We start from the raw sequence: 23,013 nt of genomic DNA, 5'->3' as shown, positions 1-23,013 counted from the left end.
TCTACAGTCTTTTTGTACAAAGGAGGCGGAATTAAGGAAAAGAAAAGGGGTTTTTAAATAGACACACACTGATCACAGGCTGCAAAATCAGAGACAAAATTGAAAAATGAAGCAAAGAACCTCAGCTGCACAGGGCTAGGCTGATCAGCGCACCTGTTACACAGAGAAACTGGATTGCAGCGCAGGTAGCCCTCTCGGGAACTGCGTTGAAATGCAGAATCTCTTCACAGAGCCTGCGCTGGGGCAGAAACGAGAATTCTATCTGGGTTCTGGGTCACGGTTTGCAGTTTAATCTATGGATTTTGGCCGAGTAAAAGCAATCAGTAATGCACAATCAGAGGGTGGATTTAAAGGAGGTCTAAGAGCTATCACAAAGGGTAATCAGATCATTTGTGAATCAGCTGTTCAAATCATAAACAAATCCAGTGAATGGATTGAAGTAGCAGGTGTCTACTTTGCATTTGATAATGAAAAATGCAGTTTGATTGCTACTTCTGTGTTTATGAAACAAACAACAAGAGAAACACAAACAAACTAACTAGACACGCTCCCCAACGGAGTCGCCATTTTGTTAACGGGAAAAGTGTCTACTCAGAACGCCCCTATCCCACTAAGGTGTGATAGTACCTTAGAAACAAACAGAGAAAACTATTTTCGTATTCTTCTTTATGAACTATAAACGAAGAGGAATAGGATGAACCAACCTGTGTCTTGCGCTAGTCCTTTGATCCAATCTCTCTCCTCTTTGACAGCTTCCAGCTACCTGCTCCCTTACTTGCCCAGCTTCACCAAGTTCCTGCAAGATCACAGAAGAAGAAAACTACACAAAGACATGGATTTATATTCATAAATAGCTTAGGATCAGATTTAAGCTAAACATGCAAATATAACAAAACATCATTGATACACAAGCATGTAGGAGAAACTCAAATAGTTTTATTGGTATAACAAGAAGGTCCAGGAGGAGTTACAACCGATGATTCCTGATCCAGCATCAACCCCCCAGCAAAGGAATCCCCTCTTCACCTCCAACAAAGCATAAATCACCCAATACACTGATCTCTATCTCAAAACCAATAGCAATTCTCTGCAATGTACAAAATTCCAGCTTCTGGATCTCTGGGATGAGGGATCCATATATAGATGTATGCAAAGAGGATGAGTCAGCTTATGATTTGACTAGTGGCTTCTCTCTGTCAATTCTTGCTTCCACTTGGAGACTAAGAGCCTCTTACTCATCCTTGGTCGAACTCAGTGAGGCAAGTGTCATTGGGGAAGATTCTGGAAGCTTCCATTGTCTGTCCACCTCGCGGAATGACACTGCCATTTGTCATTTCCCGCTCAGCGCACCCTGGTAGTGCATTTAGGTGCGTTGCAACGCACCTAGCTAGTGTACTTGGGTGTTATGCAACGCAGCTAGCTAGTGGAGCAGCTGAAATGATCCTGATTTGACTGATTCTGAGCGGTTTCTGGTGGAGAACTTCTGGGAGAAGCTGTAATTGGTTGACCTTGTTCCTCTAGGGGCAGGAACAACACTTTTAGGGACTTAGGATCCCTTGGTTTATGGACATTTCATGCTTAGAGCTGTAAGGCACAAAAATGTCTATAACACTCGTCCAACAACTATGGGAGCCCCATGGTTGGAGAAGTGTCAAATAATAATGGTGAACTAGACTTCACAAGGTCCTCCATGTTTGGGCCTTGATATACCTCAACCTTGGATGATTTCTCCTTACAAGTTTGATCTTTACACATAATTCCCCCCCAGGTTCTTGTGCACAATGGAAAATTATAATCATCATAAGAACACATTGATGATGAAGAAAGGAATTACACTAAAAGAAGCAAGAAAATAATTATCAGTCATCTTGGAGGTTGAAAGAGACCTAAATATCATGCATGTAGAACTCCTTTTGTAGGAAAGATGCATGTATGGTTCCTTGTATCCCTTGAGTATTTACGTAATTAAACTTTGACAACAATTGATAAAAAAGTTCTTTTGCATGGGACTTATAATAAAACAGGATGTTAAATTAGGATCAATTTTTTTTTGGCTTTGAACCAATTGTATTTCTATAAAGGTATCTCTTGCAACTTCCTCTAATCAAACTTTACGTTTAAACAAATGCATAACATTTGCGTGGAAATGAAACTTGAGCAAATGTTTCCTGTACACCCAACTTGCTAGATGCGGTAGGCCTACCACATTTATAAGGCAATCTTAGGCTCATGATAATAAACTTGAGATATAAAATTTCATGGTATAAATTAGTTAGTTGGTGTTAGAGGAATGATACATAATAAAGAACACCAAACCAGCACATGTTCAAGTTACATGCTTAAGCATGCAAAGATTTGATTTTGCATTAGTTGAGATGCCATAGAGAGGGACAGGCAAGAGGAAGTTATGTTGGCATGGTTGAATTAACCAACCAATAATATGTTTCTTAATTTGATGATTGCTTAGAGAGTTATGTAACCTAGATAACATTGTTTCCCCCCTCTCTACCATTGTATCAAGAGATACTCTAAATGTAACTACACTCTTCGATTGAGTGCTTCATGTACTTTCGTAAGACCTTTGTCCAAACAATGATGTGCTAAGCCCAAAACCATTCATTTTCTCATGACATAGAGGTTTTGGCTCCAACACTTGGACATGGGTTCCCTAATACCCCTCCTTTGTTGATATGAGGGTGGAACTTATGGCTTGAAGTGAGGTGATAATCTCTCATATGTTATTTCCATGTCTAAGAGAATATTTTTCCCTTTACTTCTTCACATTTCTCCTTACCTTGAAAAACCACCACTGCCACCACTTGAGCTTGCTCATGGGATTTCCTATAGGGGTTGTTGGTTTCATGTAGCTCATATGCAACAACTTGGTGCCTTAGAGATGAACTTTGTAGATTTAGTGGAGGTGGCCATAATGGTTAGTAATTCCAATGCTATTCAAAATTCTCAAGAGTGAAGGATGAGTAATTATAGGGGCTACGAGAAGTTTATAACCCAAATTCCTACTCAACAATCATCTCCTATAGGAGGCTACTAATATTTATACAACTCACCATTTCTTGCATGGAAAGAGATCTGCTTCTAAATGATCTTAGATACCTAAATCTTATCTTGGGCCAAATATTAGGATTTACCATACCATAACCTTTAGAATTTTTTTATTCTTATTAATTTTCCCTTTCTAATCTTTTCAAGGTTAACTCTATTACTGAACTCTATAGGGAGGATCATCAGGTAAGATGTGGATTGGATTATGTCTCAACGTTAGTGTATCCCTTGCCTTAATAATGCCTAGATTTCATTCAATCTCACACATTTGACTATATTTCAAGAAATACAAAAGGGATGGCATATCAATCACTCATGGCTATAATGCATTGTGACATGGCGTGGAGAAGATGAGCCATCACTTCAAGAAAGGTAAGAGAGAAGTGATTGGTTGAGAGAGATATGTTGACCTATCACATGTGTTGCACATGTGCTATGCTTAGAGGGGAAATGTATTGATTAGATGCATAAGAAAGCACCACAACATCCCTCACTTAGATGATATTTGTTGCTATTGTGGTGAGTTGGGTGTTAGGATCTCCAAGAGGATTTTATTAAAATGGTGATGTGCATCCCTTAGATGCATAATAAAGCACCAAAACATCCCTCACTTAGATGATATGTGTTTCAATTGTGGTGAGTTGGGTGTCAGGATGTCCAACAAGGTTTTATTAAAATGGTGATGTGCATCCCAATAATGAAATCCCACTAGCCCTATGGAAGAGAAGGATGGTAAACAAGGAAATGATTAGAGGTGGAGTGTCTAGCAGGAGACCTCACATCTTGGACACACATCAACACAATGATGTGTTAGGAAACAAGTTATTGGAATGAAAGTTTGCGAAGACTACTGAAAGATATTTTCAATAGAGCCTCATTGATCATACACATGGAGGACCAATATAAGGTTAAGGAATGGAATGAAGGAAAAATATATTATAAATTGTTAAGGAGGAGAACAACATTGGGAAATCTCTAGTCGTACACACATATTATTTATAAAAGAATAGGTCATAGGGGCATAGGGATGAAATTCATTGAAGGTGTTTTGGTTTATCCCAAAAGTGGAGGTATACTATCACAAGAAATGGACGACTAATAGAGAGGTGTACCATCACAAGAGTAAAATATCAATGGTCCTTAATGATTTTATATTGAAGCATGAAAACTAGAGTTAGGAGAAGAGGAGATAAAGTTAGAAACATCGTCAAATTGTTAAAACTAGGAATCAGTATTTACAATTTCAACCCATATTCCAACAAACCTGAAAAAAACATGTAAGTGGTAACTAAGAAAATTTGAGAAGATGCTAAAAAATTATTGGGTCTATTAAGGCTTCAACATAAATTAAATAGAAAAATACTTCAAACCTCACCTATCATGCTTGCCTTATGATAGCTTCTTCCTCAATGAAAACTTGCAACCCAAAGCCTTCTATAGTTACCCTAGAACATTTTCCAAAGAAATAAATGATATCACACCAAAAATTAGCAAGTAGTATTTTCCATTTAATTTTGAATAAAATAAAGTGATGGAGGCACTCTCCTTATATAGATAAGGCCCTCCTAAACCATGCATACAATACCATCAATTGGAATTGATACCACATGTTCATACCATGTGCTCCAATGGATATCATGATCACCCTCACAGAACAATTGTAGGAAACCACTCAAAACATGAGTGCCCTCCTTAACCAGTGGGGTAAGAAACTTAAGAGAAATCTTGAGTTCCCTTGGAAAACAATGGAAGAAACCAAGAGCACCCTAACAAATGTGGGAAACAAGGAAAATATGAGGAGCATCCATCTAGAAGTCTCTAGAACCACCACGTGGTGAATAGATAAAATATTTAAGTGTGCCCTTCTATAAGGATCTATAAGCCTCACACGTAGGATTGGAATTTCAAAACACATCCATCAGTCAAATTTGACAGTTTTGACACCTCCTGACTTGTCTTCATAGTTTGAAGGAAGGATCTTGACAACTTTGGAAATTTTTTAACTGTATTTGTTGGAAAAATCACCTCATGACGGGAAAGTTTCCTGTCAAATTCCATCCTTGCTCACACATGTGTGTTAGGAGATCTAAAGTGAACCTAGGAGAAGTGTTCCCACACATGCCAAGTAAATATCCCATCCAAGTGAATAGAAATAGCTCCCATGAAAAGAATAGGGTTCAAAATAGGTGTTCTCCACATGCGTGCTATGATATCATGAAGTACTCACCACCATAATAGGCTCAAGTATTGTTATCGGGAAAACTAGTGTCTACTCAGAACTGCTAGTCCCACTAAGATGGGTAGCTATACTAGAAACAAACAAACAAAAGTTACTTGTGTTTTCCTTTACGAGAGATAGATGAGAAAGAAGCAGAGAGTACCAACCTCAATCTTTCGCTTGGCTCCTTGCTTGTTTCCTTTCCCCTTTGACAGAATCTCACCACTTTTTCCTTACTTGTCCCGCTTCAAAGAGTACCTGTAGAGTCAAAGCAGCATAATACCATCAAAGCATAGAGATCTATCACCATAAACCATATAGGATCAGATGTATATTAACCATACAAATGCATATATCAATACAAGATTCAAAGATATACAAGAATATGGAGGAAAACTCAAATAGCTTTATTGATAGAAGTAGTAGAAGAGAGGATTACAACCCATTGGTCTGACCTAGCACCATCCTCCCAGCATGAAAGCCCTCTTGACCTCATACAAAGCAAGATCACCCAACAATGTCTTCAAAGAGAAACCAACAAAACTTCCTTGCAAATTACAAAATTCCAGCCTTTTGGATCTCTGGGATGAGGGATCCATATATAGATGTTTGCAGAGGGGTGAGTCAACTTCTAGGAATTTGATTAGTGTCATCTCTCTGATAGTTCTTGGTTCCACTTGGAGATTTCATGATCTCTTACTCATCCTTGGGCGAATTCAGAGAGGTAAGTGCCAAATGAGTAGCTTCTAGAAGATTCTCAGGGTCTCCACCTAGCAAACTACTTGTGCCATTTGTCTGATCTCTCTCATCACACCCTATAGAAGGGATTTCCAGTATGCATCACACTTTTTGCAAGCGGCAGGTGAGATTCATTGAACTCTTAGCACTGGGTAGTCTATATGGTCCTGCTTTGACCAGTTCTGAGTAGTTTTTCATGGAGAACTTCTGGGAGATGATGTAATCAGTTGACCTTGCTCCCTTAGGGTATGAAACAACACTTTTAGGGACTTAGAAGCCCTTGGTTTATGGACATATGTGATTGGGGTTGCGGTGCCCAAATATGTCTATAACAGTTTCCCCCTAAAGCATGAGGTCGTAAATCTTTTGATGTCGGGTGAAATGCTTTATCATGAGGATCCAAGGTTTTTTGAACTGGAAGGTGACCTATAATAAGATACAATACAATACATTATCTTCATAATATTTTCATGATCTAGCTAAGGCGGGCATTCCCATGCTCAGCTTTATAAATTCATTTTCATGTACATAGGATAGACAACCGTCTGTGTAGCAGACCGATGATTCTGGTAGAGCCATCATCCTTTGGTTTGGATGATTATCTGTGCAGCAATGATGTACATTTGATGTCTTTATTTTCTTGAATATATCATAGCCCGGATGGATGAAACTAGATCCGGGTCTTCAAAACTCATTCAATCTTTGCCCGAAGTACAAGTTGGTCCATGTGAGAAGATGTTTTGATGTCGAACATGGAAAGACATCGCCTGATTACCAGCCAATGATGTAAGCTATTAACAGGCGCGAGAGGAATCACCGATGATGATGATGACCCTCAAGGTATTGCAGTACAATTCACGTGGTGTGAATACATGATTCAATGTCGAACACCACGCAAAATCTTTCAGTTGAAGGCCATTAATGTAAACCTGTCACCAGAAGTGAGAAACTTGCCATTGAGACATGCAAGCTTCAAAGTACTGAAAGGGTTGTTCCTAGGTTGACTTCTTGGAAAATCAGTTGATGTCGACAAGAAGTGACCCGTCGTAGGAGGGCATTAATGAATCCCACATCTATGACACGGAACGGAGCAAATGATTTTGTGGAATTGAAAACAATCTGATGATACAAGGTTCAGGGTGGCGGTCATGAAAGAATGAAGCGTGAAGGCATTGTAGTGGATGAGACACAGGATGGGTAGGTGAATTCTCTGAGTGACTTCTCTTGAACATATCGACGACACTGAAATGGATTGGTAGCATTAACCCCAAAAGTGGATGGTATGGTGGACCAATGGTGAAATGACCGGTGAACGGAATAACCCAACCCAACTCAATCATGGTGATGGAGTGAAAGTGTCATGTTCAAGAGTGACCTGCTACCAATAAATTTTCTTCAAGTTTTCTTCCCAATTTTCCCCAGTCATTTCTGACCAGTACCTCTTTATTTTTGTCAAGCTTGAGGAGGATAACATATGCTTGTTCTATAATTTGCCCTTCGGGCAAACCCATTGCTATGTTTTAACGAGCCTAGCGACAGTGAGACTCGCTCTTGTTTGAATGGACAAGTTTGTTGCTATTGTTTTAAGGAGTTTAACGACAAGGATAACTTGGTTTTTTTCAATTTTAGAGAGTCTGAAAAGAGACGGAAAGGAAACTCCAATATTCCTTTTTCGTAATATAATCCCTTAAGTCTGAAAAAGTATAAAACAATGCGAAAGGGATGACTTTTTGATAGTTTTAACGAGCCGAACAAGACAAACGCTAGATCTTTTTGTGTAATAATCCCTCAGGTCCAAAAAGATTAAAATCTAGAGGAGGGATGGCACTTCCAAACACTTTAACGAGCTGGAGAGGCCAATTGCTCGGAAATTTTTTTATATTTTACGAGTTAGATGAAAAGAGCTTAAATGACACTCATTTTTTGAGGAACAAGTGATGTTTTTGGATAGCAGCTGGTTCCAGGTAATGTTTGGAACTTTTCAATCATGGCAGTGTAAAGAAGGTGGCTAATAGGATCACTCGTCGCAGTTGTTCCTCAAAAGGGGTAAACAATCAAATGGAGGTGTATGATCGGCTAAAAAAGAGTGGAGGTGATGGTAAGAACACGACCAAGGCTCAAAAGCTGATAATAATGCGATCGCAATGGTTATTTACCGGAGGTGGGTTCATTTTTTAATGAGCTTAAACTTTGGTGGAACATATGCTCATTGCTAGGTTTATTTTTTAATGAGCTTGAACTTCGTGTAAAACTGCTCGTGATAATGGTTTTTGATATTCGACTCATGGTTAACACTAGGTTCTTTTGACGGTTGTACTACCTGTTCAATTGTTCCATCAAACTGATTAGAAATGAGAATACATGCTTGAAAAATGAGTTAAAAAACTAATAACCTACTTAAATTACCTGAAAAGTAACTCAAAAGTAGTTTTTACCCCTCATTTTACCATTTCATTTGGATTTGTGATTGTTGGAGCTCTGGAGGTGTTTTCCCCCTTGATTTTCATCAACTGATTCCGGGAGATTATGTGGACGATTTTCGGCGGCGTCTAGACCAGGTAGGAGCTAAACATGAGCTCTTCAATTGCATTCTTTCCTTTTTGAATTCTGAGTATGTTTTCTTGCTTTTTTGGGCCTCTGGGGTTTGAACATTTCGTTCTGCCCCCATCGCACCTAGTATACATCGAAAGGTGTGATGCATCCTAGGCTGGCCACTGGCCAGTCAGTATGCATCCAACCCAGTACACAGCTAGGGTGAGATGGGTGCAAGGAGGAAAACTTTTGCACTGATTTTTCATGGAAATTTTGCATGTTTTTTTGCCAAATTAGGATTCTAATTCTTCTCTTGTTTGCTTTTGAGAGATTCATCGGAGAAAAATGGTCATTACATGGCATGAACACGAGCATGAAGAAGAGGACACAGTTGCCTTACATGATTCGGGTACGGTAACTACATTTCGGAACTGTGGCTTGCTCAAGTTCTTCCGCATATCTAGCATGAGGCAACAAATCAACTTGTTGCAATATTTCCTCGATGCAAGGGATCCTACCAACCAAGTGTTGCAGATTATAGGCAAATCCATCCCCTTGACTATTGAGGACATCTACTTCTTGACCGGTTTATCGAGGCGTGGTGACCCTCTCTTACTATCAGGTTCTACCCGTGGGGGCGAATCTGTGAGGGATTTTATTCACTGATACTGTAGAGAAGGATCTCAGCCGAGCAGGGACAGCAAGATTAGTATCCAAGATGTCATCAACCGGTCCTTGAGGACTATTTTATTCACCTTTGCTAGATTGGCTGGTAGCGCAGCCCTTCACTTGGCCAACAGGTCATATATGTAGTACGCCTTGGAATGCCTTGAACCCAAGGTATTCAACTGGTGTGATGCAGTACTTCCAGTGATAAAAGAACAGCTTACCAAGGTGAAAATTGGAAGATCCAAGAACTTTTGCTATGTTTCTATTCTGACCGCTTTCGCCTTGGAGAAGATCCCACTGATGTAGCCACAGTACATCTCACTTGGCCTACCACCACCGACTGAGCCACGGATGCAGAGATGGGTTGACCTTATGGCCAGATATGCTGGTCAATCGCAGGTTTCATTCTATGATGCTTTCTTCAAGTGGTTCAACCATCAACAGATGGTTTATGTCGAGTGTGCGTATGTTGGGATGGATTTCTGGGGTGACCCAAATTTGGTGCTGCCGACTGGCGAGCAATGGGGTGTCATAGGTAAAAATCTCTGACCATATCTCTATTTATTGCTTTTATAATGTTTATCAAGACTAATCAAAACTTATGTGCTCATGCAGATATCAGGCCAGTGCAAACAACAGTGCGCCTGAGAGCAGCAGCTGCCATTCCAGCAGGAGAGGCTGTAGGGAGGGCCGTCCTTCATGATCTGGATGTAGCTGAGACTCTTGGAGTGTTGCAGGAATAGATTGAGGGTCTCACCCTTGGTATTCCAGATGTGAGGACTGATGAGCTGCCTTTGAGATTATAGCCCCATACCACTAGCGTGCCAAGCCGATGGACTAGGCTCTTACGCATGATTGCATAGGCAGTGACTTGTTATCACCAACACCATTAGACTAGGGTGCCCCCTTGCATTTTGAGTTTTTGGGTCATATGACCGATTTTGTCCTAGACACAGAACATTATGTACAAACTATAAACAGTTATATATATTTTTGATTTTCGGAGCTTTATTTTGGTTAAGTGATATGATCCTGATGCAAATATTGATGAAATTCTTTTCTTTTACAAATGTAGCAAATGTCTATCTAACACATAATTTGCTAATGAATCAATTAATGTGTTTAAGTTTCTCGAAATATGTTGATATTGAATAGAATCAAATTGCCTTTCCAAAATCTTGACCCTTAGGAACATACGATAGATAGCTGGATTCTGAATGGAATAGATGCTGGTAAGCTGTAGAATGACGAGTTGTGAGTCTAGCCTGACGACAAGTCGGTGTATGCCATGCGCGATGGCATCAAAGAGGAGCTCTATCAATGCATTGTATTCAGCGATGTTGTTCGCTGATCAACCAACACACACCCCTCTGAAACTCACTAACTCGCCGCTTGGATCAAAGATGGCCCAAGCTGCAGAAGATAGGTTCTGCATACTACGACTTGCTCCGTCGACACATCCAACAAATGATTCCAATAGGTTCGACATTTGCAAAAAAAATGCGAAAGTGGATTACCTAACCAAAACAATCACTCTTAACGAAAACAAAAATGTAACAAAAGCATATGAAGAGGTTACTATGCTGAGTCAAGCATAGTAACGCTTAAGGTACAACCCGTTTCGAGGTTGCGACAGTGGAATCCCATTGTAATCTACTAGCTCGTAGGCTCCTTTTGCTAATACACGCTTAACAATATAGGGACCCATCCACAAAGACTGGAACTTACCTACTCCCAATTTATCGAATTCCTAATCGTAAAGTAAGACCAGGTCACCTTCTGAGAAAACACGGGGTTTGAAATTCTTGTCAAATTGTGCTTTGACTCATTTCTTATGTGCTTCATTAGCCAAGGCGGTGTCACGATGGGTTTCATCCAGTTGGATTAACTCTAAGAAACGAGCCTCTTCCTCTGAAGTTCCGGGGAGGAGGTCAACTGCGAGCTTGAGAGACAAAATTTCGCACTGAACTGGTAAGATCGCTTCCAGACCATACACCAGCTGAAAGGGTGTAAACCCGGTCACATTTCTCACCGATGTCCAGTATGCCCACAAGGCTGAGTACATGATTAGGTGCCAACTCCATTTATGGACTCCAACCATCCTTTGCAGCATGCGCTTCAGGAATTTGTTGATTGTCTCAACTTGCCCATTAGCTTGCGGATAATACGGAGTAGAGCTATTGTGGGACAGTCCTAATTTGGCAGCCAATTCAACTATCATGTGATTGCAGAAATGCAATCCATGATCTGTGACTATAGCTTGTGGAACGTCGAATCCAGAGACTACGTGATTGAAAAAGAAAAGAGTGGTCGTTTCGCCACTGTTGTTTAATGTAGGCATCGCCTCGGCCCATTTCGTAAACTAGTCAATTGTGACTATGATATACCCATGCCCCCCGGCCGAGGTGGGGTTACATGTCATGAAATCTATGCCCCATTTGGTGAATGGTCCAACAACAACTAATGGCTGTAGAGGTGCGGGTGGTATTCTGGTTTTGCAGTCGAAGATTTGACAAGCATGGCAACTTATGACTGCGGTTATGCAATCTTTGAACATTGTTGGCCAGAAGTATCCTGCTCATAAAATCTTTTGTGCCATAGCATAACCAGATTGATGCCCCCCACATGCACCTGAATGAAAATCATTCAGGACTTTTTCGGCCTCCTCATGGGTGAGGCACCTTCGCAGAACTGTATTGACACCACAACGGTAAAGTGTATCACCGACGATCATGTAGTCTTTTGCTTGGTATCGAGTACGTTGTTGTTCTGAGCGAGAGGTATTAGACCTATATGTTTGGGTTTGGAGATAGATGATTATATCTCCATACCATGGATTGCTTGAAGATATCAAAAACAAAGATTTGTCCACGATTGTTGCTTTGGATGTTGAATCGTTGGACGACGATGGGAAATCACATAGTAACTCCACGAAAACTAGAGCTTTCTTTGATTTGGATTTTACGAACTCCAGATCAAACTCTTGCAAAATTGCTATCCAATTTGAATATTTGCCCCCAAGCAACTGTCACGACAAGATGTAAGTCATGGGGTTGCAATCTAACAAAACGGTAGTTTTTCGAAAGAGAACATAGTGGATCAAAATCTCTGTATTGCTTGAACAGCTGCGAGATCCAGCTTTTCAACATAGGAGTACTTTCTTTCTGTATCATTTAAGTTTCAACTTAAATAATAAACAGGATGTTCGATTCCATTGTTTTCTTGAACTAAGACCATTGCGATGGTCGTATCTGTTGTAGCTAGATATAGGTTAAAGTCTCTTTGATAATTAGGAGCGTACATTAATGATGCTTTTATTAGGGATCCCTTGAAAGCATCAAAGGAAGCTTGTGCAACCTAATCCTAGTTGAAGGGTACTTCTTTTTTCAACAGACGCGTATAACCTTTAGCAAGTTCAGCGTAATTTGGAATGAACCTCCTCAGAAAGTTTGCTTTCCCTTGGAGTTTCTGAATCTGAAGCAAATTTGAAGGTGGAGGCAAATCGATGATTGCCTGAACCTTGCACAGGTCGAGGCGAATTCCATCCTTTGAAACTACAAAGCCAAGTAAACAACTAGAACCAACACAAAACACACACTTGTGCGGATTGAGTCTTATTTTGTAGTGTCAGCAACGTAGAAATATTGCTCTCAAATGCTGCGGATGATCGGTCCGCTTTTGCGAATGAGCTGGAAGATCGTCGAGGTATGGTTGAATGATGTTCTTGATGTCATGGAAGGCATAATTCATTGCCCTCTAAAAATTTTCCCCTGCGTTCTTTAAACCAAAAGGTAGCTTATGGTACACGAATGTGCCCCACGGACAAATAAATGTAGTCTTTGACTGGTCCTGTGGGAAGATATTTATTTGATGATACCTGGAAAATCCATCCATAAATGAAAAGATTTTACATTCGGCGCATTCATCAATTATCTGGTCGATGAAGGGTGTAGGGTAGTTTTCCTTTGGACAAGCTTGATTTACATCTCTGTAATCGATGCACACTCTAATCATTCCTTGCTTTTTCATCACAGGAACAATGTTTGATACCCAATCAATTAGAGGAACCGGGTAAATGAAACCAGCATGGAGAAGTTTTTCAACTTCTGCCTTGATGGCAGCAGCTTTCTTTGGTTGCACCTACCAAAGCCGTTGTCTTACTGGTTTGACATCTGGATACATCTTAATTTCGTGTTCAACTATGCTCGAGTCAATGCTTGGAATTTCTTCATATGACCATGCAAAGACATCTCTGAACTCGTGAAAGAGAGCGTGATATACTTCCAGTTCTGAAGAAGAACAAGATTTGCTGACATGAATATTCTCTACAACATCTGGTTTGTTCGAGATATTTATGGCGATAGTTTCTTCAATATTGGATAGATTTCACTCGGAATCCACCATATTTACAGTATTTGATAGAAAATAAAAAACTGATGGATGGTTAAGGTTGCTGGAGCAATCTTCGTTGTAATCCGGAAGATGGGAATGATGGTGGTAATCTTCCCATGGTGCCCCCTCTATGATCATTGACTGAACAATTCCTTCATCTGTAGAATGTACATGCGACCAAGAATCTGTAGAGGTACCATACTCCTTAGACCTATCTACCAAAATGCTTGATGAGCGTTCGTTTGGGTTTGCCTCCCATGCCAAGAACATTAATTGCTATAATATTTCTATTGGGCTTGGAGGAAATACCTGGTGATGATCCATGTTAACATCATGTTCAGACATCTTTTGAATGGAAGATACCATATTACAAGCTCCTACCATGGACACTTCCGCCAGGTTGTTTGGAGGCGGTAGGGAAAAAGTACCCATCAATGTAGGGTCTTTTAGTAGGCCTACTCCAATATTTTGAAGCAACTGAGAGCTTCTGTGGATCATCGGGATGCTTCCCGTAACTTGTGAACTGTTGGGGAGAAAGGTTTGCTGGTCAATGATTGTAATTCCTCCTTGAAAGGGAAATGCAATATTTCTGAAATACGTTGACACAACAACGGCCATAGCATAAATCCAAGGCATTCCTAGTAGGATGTTATAATCGAAATTTCCATCGATAACTTCAACATCAATTTCTACTGTTTTTCCCCCTAGTTCAACTTGTAAGTTACTCAAAATCTTGTATGGAGTGTATGTTTGTCCATCGAATGCTTTTAACGTCATTGATGATCATGACAAGGGTGGTGATCCTAAAGTTTTCCAGCAACTCATTGACATAATACATGTAGATGCCCCCTCATCAATAATTGTTCGATGAACAGTTTTGTTGAGGGCTTTCACTTGAATGAGGAAAGCAAGTTGAGCTGGTAATTGAGATTCATATCCTTTATGATTGAAGGCCACAAGATTGGAATCTGCTGGGTCAATCCCACCTATTGCTGATAATAGAGCCTAGTTTTGGGAGGGGCAATTTTGCAGTACTTCAAGTGTCGACATAGCGGATGGCGATTGGGCCAGGTTCTCTACTATATTATAATTCTGTGCCGCTCTAGCACGAGGATTAAATGTCAATTTGTGTACTACTCCCTTTGGCGGCTTTATCGTTAGCTCAGGAATGATGGGTGGCACAACTTCGGTCGAAGTTGTTGTCGAACTACTAGGTTGATCAGTAGCCTTGTTGTTTGATAGCTATGGATTCCCGTAATCTTTATTCCTTGTCAATATCAAAGCATCATTTTGTTGTTTTGGAATGGACAACATAAGCACTTGGGACGGGGAAGCATTGTTGCTAGCAACCAGATTGGTTCCTGGGTTCGGAAATGGGTCAGTCAATACTGCTGAAGTCCTTGAATTCTTAAAGATTTTCTTAACTTTAGCTTTATATGGACAATCTCTCGTCCAATGGTCCTCGTCGCATATGAGGCATGGCTGACTAGGTTTCCTTTGCCCAGAAGGGTTTGCAGAAGAATTTTCACGAGACGAATCATCTTGTTTCTTCTTTTTTCTCTTCCCTTTCTTTTTGCCCCTGGTTGCTTCAGTTCTTTGCCTTTGTCGATCGACACGGCATTAACCTCCGAGGCTAGAAGTTCTTCATTTTCATTTTGACCAGAAACCTTACGAGCTTTCTTAGATGTAGCCTTTGTGGATTCCGTGTTGTTCGTACCTATCACGCCATCGCCAACATGAGAGTCTTTGTTTCATTTAGGAGGAGGAGGAACGGAAAATTCTGGTCTGGGAGCATCAAGGATTTTTTCATAGAGCATGCCTGACTAAGTATAGATCAAGTCTAGATATTGTGCACGAGCAATGACTTGCTCTTTAATGACGACTCCTCCCTTTGCCACATCTTCTGTAATAGAAGGTAACAATGACTTAATAAACCATTCAGCTAGTAGCTGATCAGGAACATATGTTTTTACCATTCTACGATGACGTCGCCACTCATGAATATGATTAGATATGTGAGTGGCTGTCGTCTGCTTGAAATTGGTAAGAAGCTCTGTTCCTATTTCGTACCTTATTGGTAACTAAAAATGGGTTAAAAAGGTGGTGGCAAGGGCGCCGAAGTTATCAAATGAAGCTCTAGGAAATTCGATGTACCATTTTGCTGCCGGACCAGTTAACGTTCGCTGAAAAAGGCGAAGCCTAATCGAATCATCATTTAGAGTGTTGGAGGAACACCATAGATGAAAGGTCATCACATGATTCAATGGATCTTCACCCGGATTTCCATTGAATTTAGGAATATCTGACGAAAGTTTATGAGGAATCGCCAGCCACCAAGGGGCATAAGCAATTGGATCGTTTGTTAGCCAATTTAGATCTGGTAACTCTAAAGTCGCCACGAAGGGCAACTGTTGATTCAGGTTCGGTGAAGCATACTTAGGATAAGATGGGATCGCCTGAGCAGTGGGTCTTTGCATACCAGCATAATGTATTTGATGCTGATAACTTTGATAAGGTTTTTGGGCATAACCATTTTGGGATAATTGATGATAATCGTTTTGAATATACGGCTACCCATTACCTACAAAGTTTTGTTGCTTAGGTCCTTGGTAAGCTTTCTAGAATTGTGGTTGTTGATGTTGCACCAGCCATGGTTGTGAAACCATTTGCTCTTGCCCAATACTGGCTGTTTGATCAAGATGAGGGGTAATAGCACCCGTTTGAGCCTGAGTCACTTTAGTTAAGGAGCCACCAATCGGCGATTGCGGTTGCGTCGTGGAGACAAGAGGTTGTTGTATTACGACCTGAGAAACTTGAGGCTAGCATACAACAAGCAATGCTTGTACTTGCGACACCGTCACAATAGCTAGCGTAGTGGGGATATTCGACACAGGTAGACTTGGTTACATTGAGTATACAAATCTTGGTTTTTGAGGCAGTATTGGCACCCAACCACTGGATGTGATTCAAATTTGACCCAAATTCGGTTGTGAACTCTCATATGGTTGTTCTCCTGAAGGGAACAATGAAAGGGCATACTGCCCCCCATACGGCGGGAATCCAGTGCTCAAAGGAAAGATTGGCCTTTGAAGACCGGATTGCCCAAATTGATACTGTTGTGAAGGATCAATTTGCTGAGACTCAACATAAAAAATTCTAGATATTATTCCAGACGAACAAATGGGAACATACCATACTATCGAAACAGTCCCTAGGTGGACTCCCTCTAGCAGTTGAGAGCTAGTTGGGATAGATGGTATACCAGCAAACATCGTCAGAGTGGCGGCAGGAGGTTCTGCTACCACTGTATCGGGTGACACAGTCCTAGATGTCGATGGTTGTCCAGACATATCGAGTCTATCCAAAAGACTTCCTAGTGATTCTACAGGAACTTGCGATGAAGGCGTACTAACTTCTAAAGTAGAAGGATATAGGTGGATCCAGTTCCAAAATGTGATGGAGTACTGGATGGAAGATCCTTCGTAATCTCTTCTATAGCAATCAATCTAGGTGGAAGAGGTAGACTGTCAAGTCCATAAAATATTTCTGGTGCCAAAGAAGGTATATATTTTGCAGCGACAGATGCTGGAGAGGTAACACCTTCCGAATCAACCCTAGATGGAGCTGGTTCAAGAATAGAGGTGTTTACTGTTACACTAGGATCAGTTCTAATGTCCTCTTGTAACTGCGGAACTTCTTCTGTAGAGGCAGGGATACCAGAAATGGTTGGAGTAACTGGAGTCTCAGAGGATGTTGAAACACAAGTTTCAAACAAACCAGGAGACTTTGACCCAGTTAAACAAGTCTGCTTGGCCCGGAATGGTTTCGTTTCCAGAGTCAAAGACGGCTGACTCGTCAGTCTCCGCGAACGACGGGGTTTTGATTGACTTTCTTCCACGATTACGGATTATTTGATCAACTCAAAATGAGGGGGAAAATGTTATTCCGAATTAAATGAATTTTAAATGCTCTGACACAACTTGCTTTTTCAATTTTTAAGAGTCGAGAAAAAGCTAAAGATGACTCTAGTCGCCTTCGATTTTTAATGAGCCTGAAGTGACAAGTGCTCAGATGGACCTTTTCCTTTAAAGAGTCTGAAAAGGAACGAAAGAGACTACTCTGGAAATCTAGACAGAGGGATTACCAAACCAATCGCAAAACTGCAGAATACTTTTTACGGTACAGCAACCAATCTTCCCGAATGTTGTGTTCAGTGCATTGCGATCGATAGGGCGGTAGACACGGCTTCCTAAGGATAAAGGATATAGCCTATTGTGGTCTCCCAATATATACTCGACGGTACGTGGGAGCACAAGTCCGTACTAGCACTTGTCATCTCAAAGAGGAGGAATCATCCAACCTACGATGAAAGCGACAGTTACTAGGCTTTACGACGCCAGAATACGTCTCTAGCCTAGACTTCTAGATGTTGTGCATTAGGTTCCAAAGTGTTTTTATGTTCATTGAATTTATTTTACAGTTGATCTTTCTTAAGAAGTTTGCCTTTAAGGTTCACCACGTGATGTAGATATACAACTCCTAAATATGAAATCTAAGATGATAAATAGTCGTTTACTCTTCTTTTTGCAATGAAAATCCTAGCTACTAAGGAAAGAGAAGAAAATTTCTTTCAACATAGAGCAAAGAGCACACACTAGAATGCACTGTCCTATATCAAAATCAACAAGCAGTCTAAATGCAAATGCACATGCATGTATTTGTTTTCCGCTTTCTTAATGTGTGAGTGACAAAAAGAATGCTAAGTACAAATTTGAACTATCTTTTCTCTCAAAGCGACAGTATTAACAATTTTCTCTTCAAAAGACAAAAGGAAGATAGGACGACACTTTCAACTTCAATTTGAAAACTGCTTTCGACATTGAAATACTATTAATTCAAATGAAATACAAGAGTAACAGTGTGATCGACCATCAAAAAGAGTAGGATTCTTTTCTTTGACTGAAAACGACACTTGTGACACTTTCAAATCAAAAGACGATAGTTCAATTAAGCTACTTTTTGTAAAGGAGAACTGTAAATGGCGAAAAATACATAAAAACATTCACAATTTTTTGTACAATGGAGGCTTAATGATGCAAAGGAAGGGGGTTTCAACAGTGGTACACTGATCACAGACAGCAAAAATCCTAAATGAAGCTGAAGACAGTGAAGAAAAAACCAAAATCTGGAGGTAGAAACAGTCTTACCTGATCATCGCACCTGTAACACAGGGAAACAAGGATGCATCCCACCTACTGCACACGGGAGGTGCAATGCATCCAGTCTGCCAAAAGGAGACAGTGCGGTGGTCCAGGGACGAGACTTTAACTTGGTTTTTGGTCATATTTTGCAGCTTAGTTCAGGGATTTAGGCCGAGCTAATGATAGTTAGTAAATACAAAGTATAGGGGCTGATATAATGAGGTTACTAGAGCTACCTCTAGGACACTTAGGATGTTTGCAAGTCAGTTGTTCAGTTCATAAACAAACCTGAAGATTGACTGAAGCAGCGTTGATCTACTTTGCACTTGCATAGAAAATGCAGTTCGAAGGCTAGCTGGCTTAACTTCAGGCTCCGTCTGTGGTTTATGAAGCAAACAAGTAGAGACAAGCAATCAAACTATTCGCTCCCCAGCGGAGTCGCCATTTTGTTATCGGGAAAACTAGTGTCTATTCAAGCTGCTAGTCCCACTAAGATGGGTAGCTACCTTAGAAACAAACAAACTAAAGTTACTTGTGTTTTCCTTTACGAGAGGTAGATGAGAAAGAAGCAGAGAGTACCAACCTCAGTCTTTCGCTTGGCTCCTTGCTTGTTTCCTTTCCCCTTTGACAAAATCTCGCCACTTTTTCCTTAATTGTCCCACTTCAAAGAGCACCTGTAGAGTCAAAGTAGCATAATACCATCAAAGCATAGATATCTATCACCATAAACAATATAGGATTAGATGTATATTAACCATACAAATGCATATATCAATACAAGATTCAGAGATATACAAGAATATGGAGGAAAACTCAAATAGCTTTATTGATAGAAGTAGTAGAAGAGAGGATTACAACCCATTGGTCTGACCCAGCGCCATCCTCCCAACATGAAAGCCCTCTTCACCTCATACAAAGCAAGATCACCCAACAATGTCTTCAAAGAGAAACCAACAACACTTCCTTGCAAATTACAAAATTCCAGCCTTTTGGATCTCTGGGATGAGGGATCCATATATAGATGTTTGCAGGGGGGTGAGTTAGCTTTTGGGATTTTGATTAGTGTCATCTCTCTGATAGTTCTTGGTTCCACTTGGAGATTTCATGATCTCTTACTCATCCTTGGGTGAATTCAGAGAGACAAGTGTCAAATGAGCAGCTTCTAGAAGATTCTCAGGGTCTCCACCTAGCAAACTACTTGTGCCATTTGTTTGCTCTCGCTCATCGCACCCTACAAAAGGGATTTCTAGTATGCATCGCACTTTTTGCATGTGGCAAGTGAGATGCATCGCACCCTTAGCACTGGGCAATCTGTATGGTCCTGCTTTGACCAGTTCTAAGTAGTTTTTCATGGAGAACTTCTGGGAGATGATGTAATCAGCTTACCTTGCTCCTTTAGGGTATGAAACAACACTTTTAGGGACTTAGAAGCCCTTGGTTTATGGAAATATGTGATTGGGGTTGCAGTTCCCAAATATGTATATAACAAGTATGATTCATATTCTATCAAGTGTACAATTGATGATGCATATATATTTGTAATGAAGTAAATGCACTATCATAGATCCCTAAGAAATGGAACATATCCTATGCAGTCCTGTGGATTCCAATAAATATGAGATAGATCCCAATGTAGACATAGATATATATTTTCTAGTACACCGATGTCGAGGCATAGTGCTCAGAACTTAAAGTGGAGAAGCAACCTATAAGAGTGAATCAAGTCTCAACACAAGTCATTAGGTGTAATATCTTCTAGCAACCTCATAACATAAGTTAATTTTCTAATTTGCTAAGGTTCACCATGGGTCTACAACCTTACTTTTATTACATGTGCCAATTTCTAAGTAAAGAAGGATTTTTTAGGCCACTTGGTTAGAAATTGGAAATGTGATGGACTAACTTATGAAAAGGTTAAAGGGACTTCATGTATTAACCATTAAAGTCACAGATGATGATGTTAAAGGTATTCTAACTAGTCCAAATAACTTCTAATAACTAGGGAATATTGAGTTTGTAAATGTAAACCTTTTTAAATGGAGATTTCCTTAGAGTTACCACCTTGGAATTTTATTTCTTATTCCCTTTTGTAATTTTTTTCTTTTGTATAACATCCCAAATTTAAACCCCATAATTAATTGTAATTAATTATGCTAGTAATAGTTTTATCATCAACATGAATATTTAATTACAATTTTGAGATGATTTGTACATATTAATATTGTAAATATTATATACTTCAATTAATAAGAGACTTCCAGTAGTTGACTCAGTCACAAGCACCTGCAGGGACCATGATATCATAAGTGGGGACTAATGAGGGGGATAAGAGGGGGTTAAGTGTGCAACCACCTTTTCCTAATCATTTTGTTACCCAAATAGAATTGTGAGAATTACCCTCCAATTCCATTGTTAACTTGATAATCAATCACTGAATGTAGTAGGTAGAAGTATCACCTTCCATAATTATGAGAGAATGGGTTGAGCACCTTGAGGAAGAATGAATGGGTCAAATCCCCCCTCGAAAAGCTTCATAGTTGAATTGAGAAAAAAATCCTTGAGAATTGTGCCAACGAAATGGAAGGTTGAGTGTAAGATTGAAGGAGATTATCATTCTATTAGAAGGAAGATCCTACATGTGGGAGGTAACAACCTAGTTATATAGGATGACAGAGGCATGGAAGTGAGATAAGAATGATTGTGTGCATGCATAGTAGAGACATTGGTTAGCCAACCATTATCTATGAACCAAGCTTTAATACCCTAAATTTTCTACCCTAAAATGGCATGAGGAAGCTTCTAAGGTTGTTAAGTGTGAGGATTGAAATTTTATGTGAAGCTAGAAATGCACAATAAGCAACTCTTGATAGGAAAAATATGAATCTCATGAGGCAACTCATATCTAAAGTCTATCTCAGTTTTAAGGCCATTTTTTCTGGGCAAAAATAGGTCTAATATGAGGCCTCTCTATGGAAACAAAGTTAGGCCTCCATGAGGCCTCATTTGAGTCTTTTCTTGGCCTCTCTATGGCAGAAAAATTCAGCACCATCTAAGGCCTATTTGGCCCTACTTCTGAGGCCCAATTTGGGCTACTTGAGGCACATTTAGGACTTGTACATGATTTCAAACCTATCTTAGTGAAATTTTTTGAGTTCAAAATAGACCTATTTAAAGACGCATTTTGGATGATTAACTCATTGGAAAGAGCACTAATCTGAGGCCTAGTTTCACTATCTAAGGTAGACCTTTTATGGCTAATATGAAATTTACTAAGGCAGAATTCAAGGTTCTTTGTAATAGGTCCTATTCTAAGAAAAGTTCAAATTTGTGAGGCCTACTAATCAGAAGACAAATTGAGGTATGTGTGTATCTTATTTTGTTGGATGAGGACATCCTCCTAAAGCAGAGCCGAGGCTCCCTTTCTGTGATTTATTTCAAGCTTTTCTGAAGTAAATTTCAACCCTAGTTAGGGTAGTCCTAAAGCCACCTTTAGGACATCTTGAGATCATTCATTGTGCTTGTCTAAAGAATACTTTGTGGCGAATCAATTTACTGGTTAGGGAAAGTTAGAGGCATCACCTTGAAGCATATCTTGAATTTTTCTATGTAAAAAAACTTATTATCAATCATGTAGAAGGATCAATCAGATATTGGTGCATGTCTTCATACTTGTAGAAGTCTTAATGTAGAAGCCTTGAAACAACCATTTGATGAAGTTGTGGAGCAGAGTTTTGAGAAAACCTTGAAGAACCTGTGAGGAGAATCAATGGCAGAGTAAGGGAATTTGTAGTGATGATTTGAGGTATTCATTTTATGGTTTAATTGTCAATAGATTGAATTAATGCAACATGAAAGTTGGACATGACAAAGGGGCAATACTGAAGTTGTAAATAACTAGTGTTTGAATGTTGTTTTTATTGGGTCATTAATTCTGGTATGGGAGCCCAAGAAGTTTTCTTTTATCTTTTATTCAATAGGGTGGCAAGGTGATGTTAGGAAAGGAAGTTGTAGCTTCCTTTAGGGGGTTGTTGCCTCCTTCCAATGGGAGATGGTAAACCTAGTTTGTAGCCCTTCCAGTTGTAGCTAGTAAATCTGACACACGAGGCAATGAATATAGTGTTAGGACACACGAGGCAATGAATCAAATATAGAACAAGCAAATTTCATCAAGAAGATCTAAAGAGGAACCAGAAAAGACAA

The sequence above is a fragment of the Pinus tabuliformis genome, chromosome 4_1 (assembly GCF_031772625.1).
Source record: "Pinus tabuliformis cultivar Carrire ecotype Pingquan chromosome 4_1, CPIR1, whole genome shotgun sequence".
NCBI classification, from domain to species: Eukaryota; Viridiplantae; Streptophyta; class Pinopsida; order Pinales; family Pinaceae; genus Pinus; species Pinus tabuliformis.
This window is presented reverse-complemented; position numbering follows the sequence as displayed.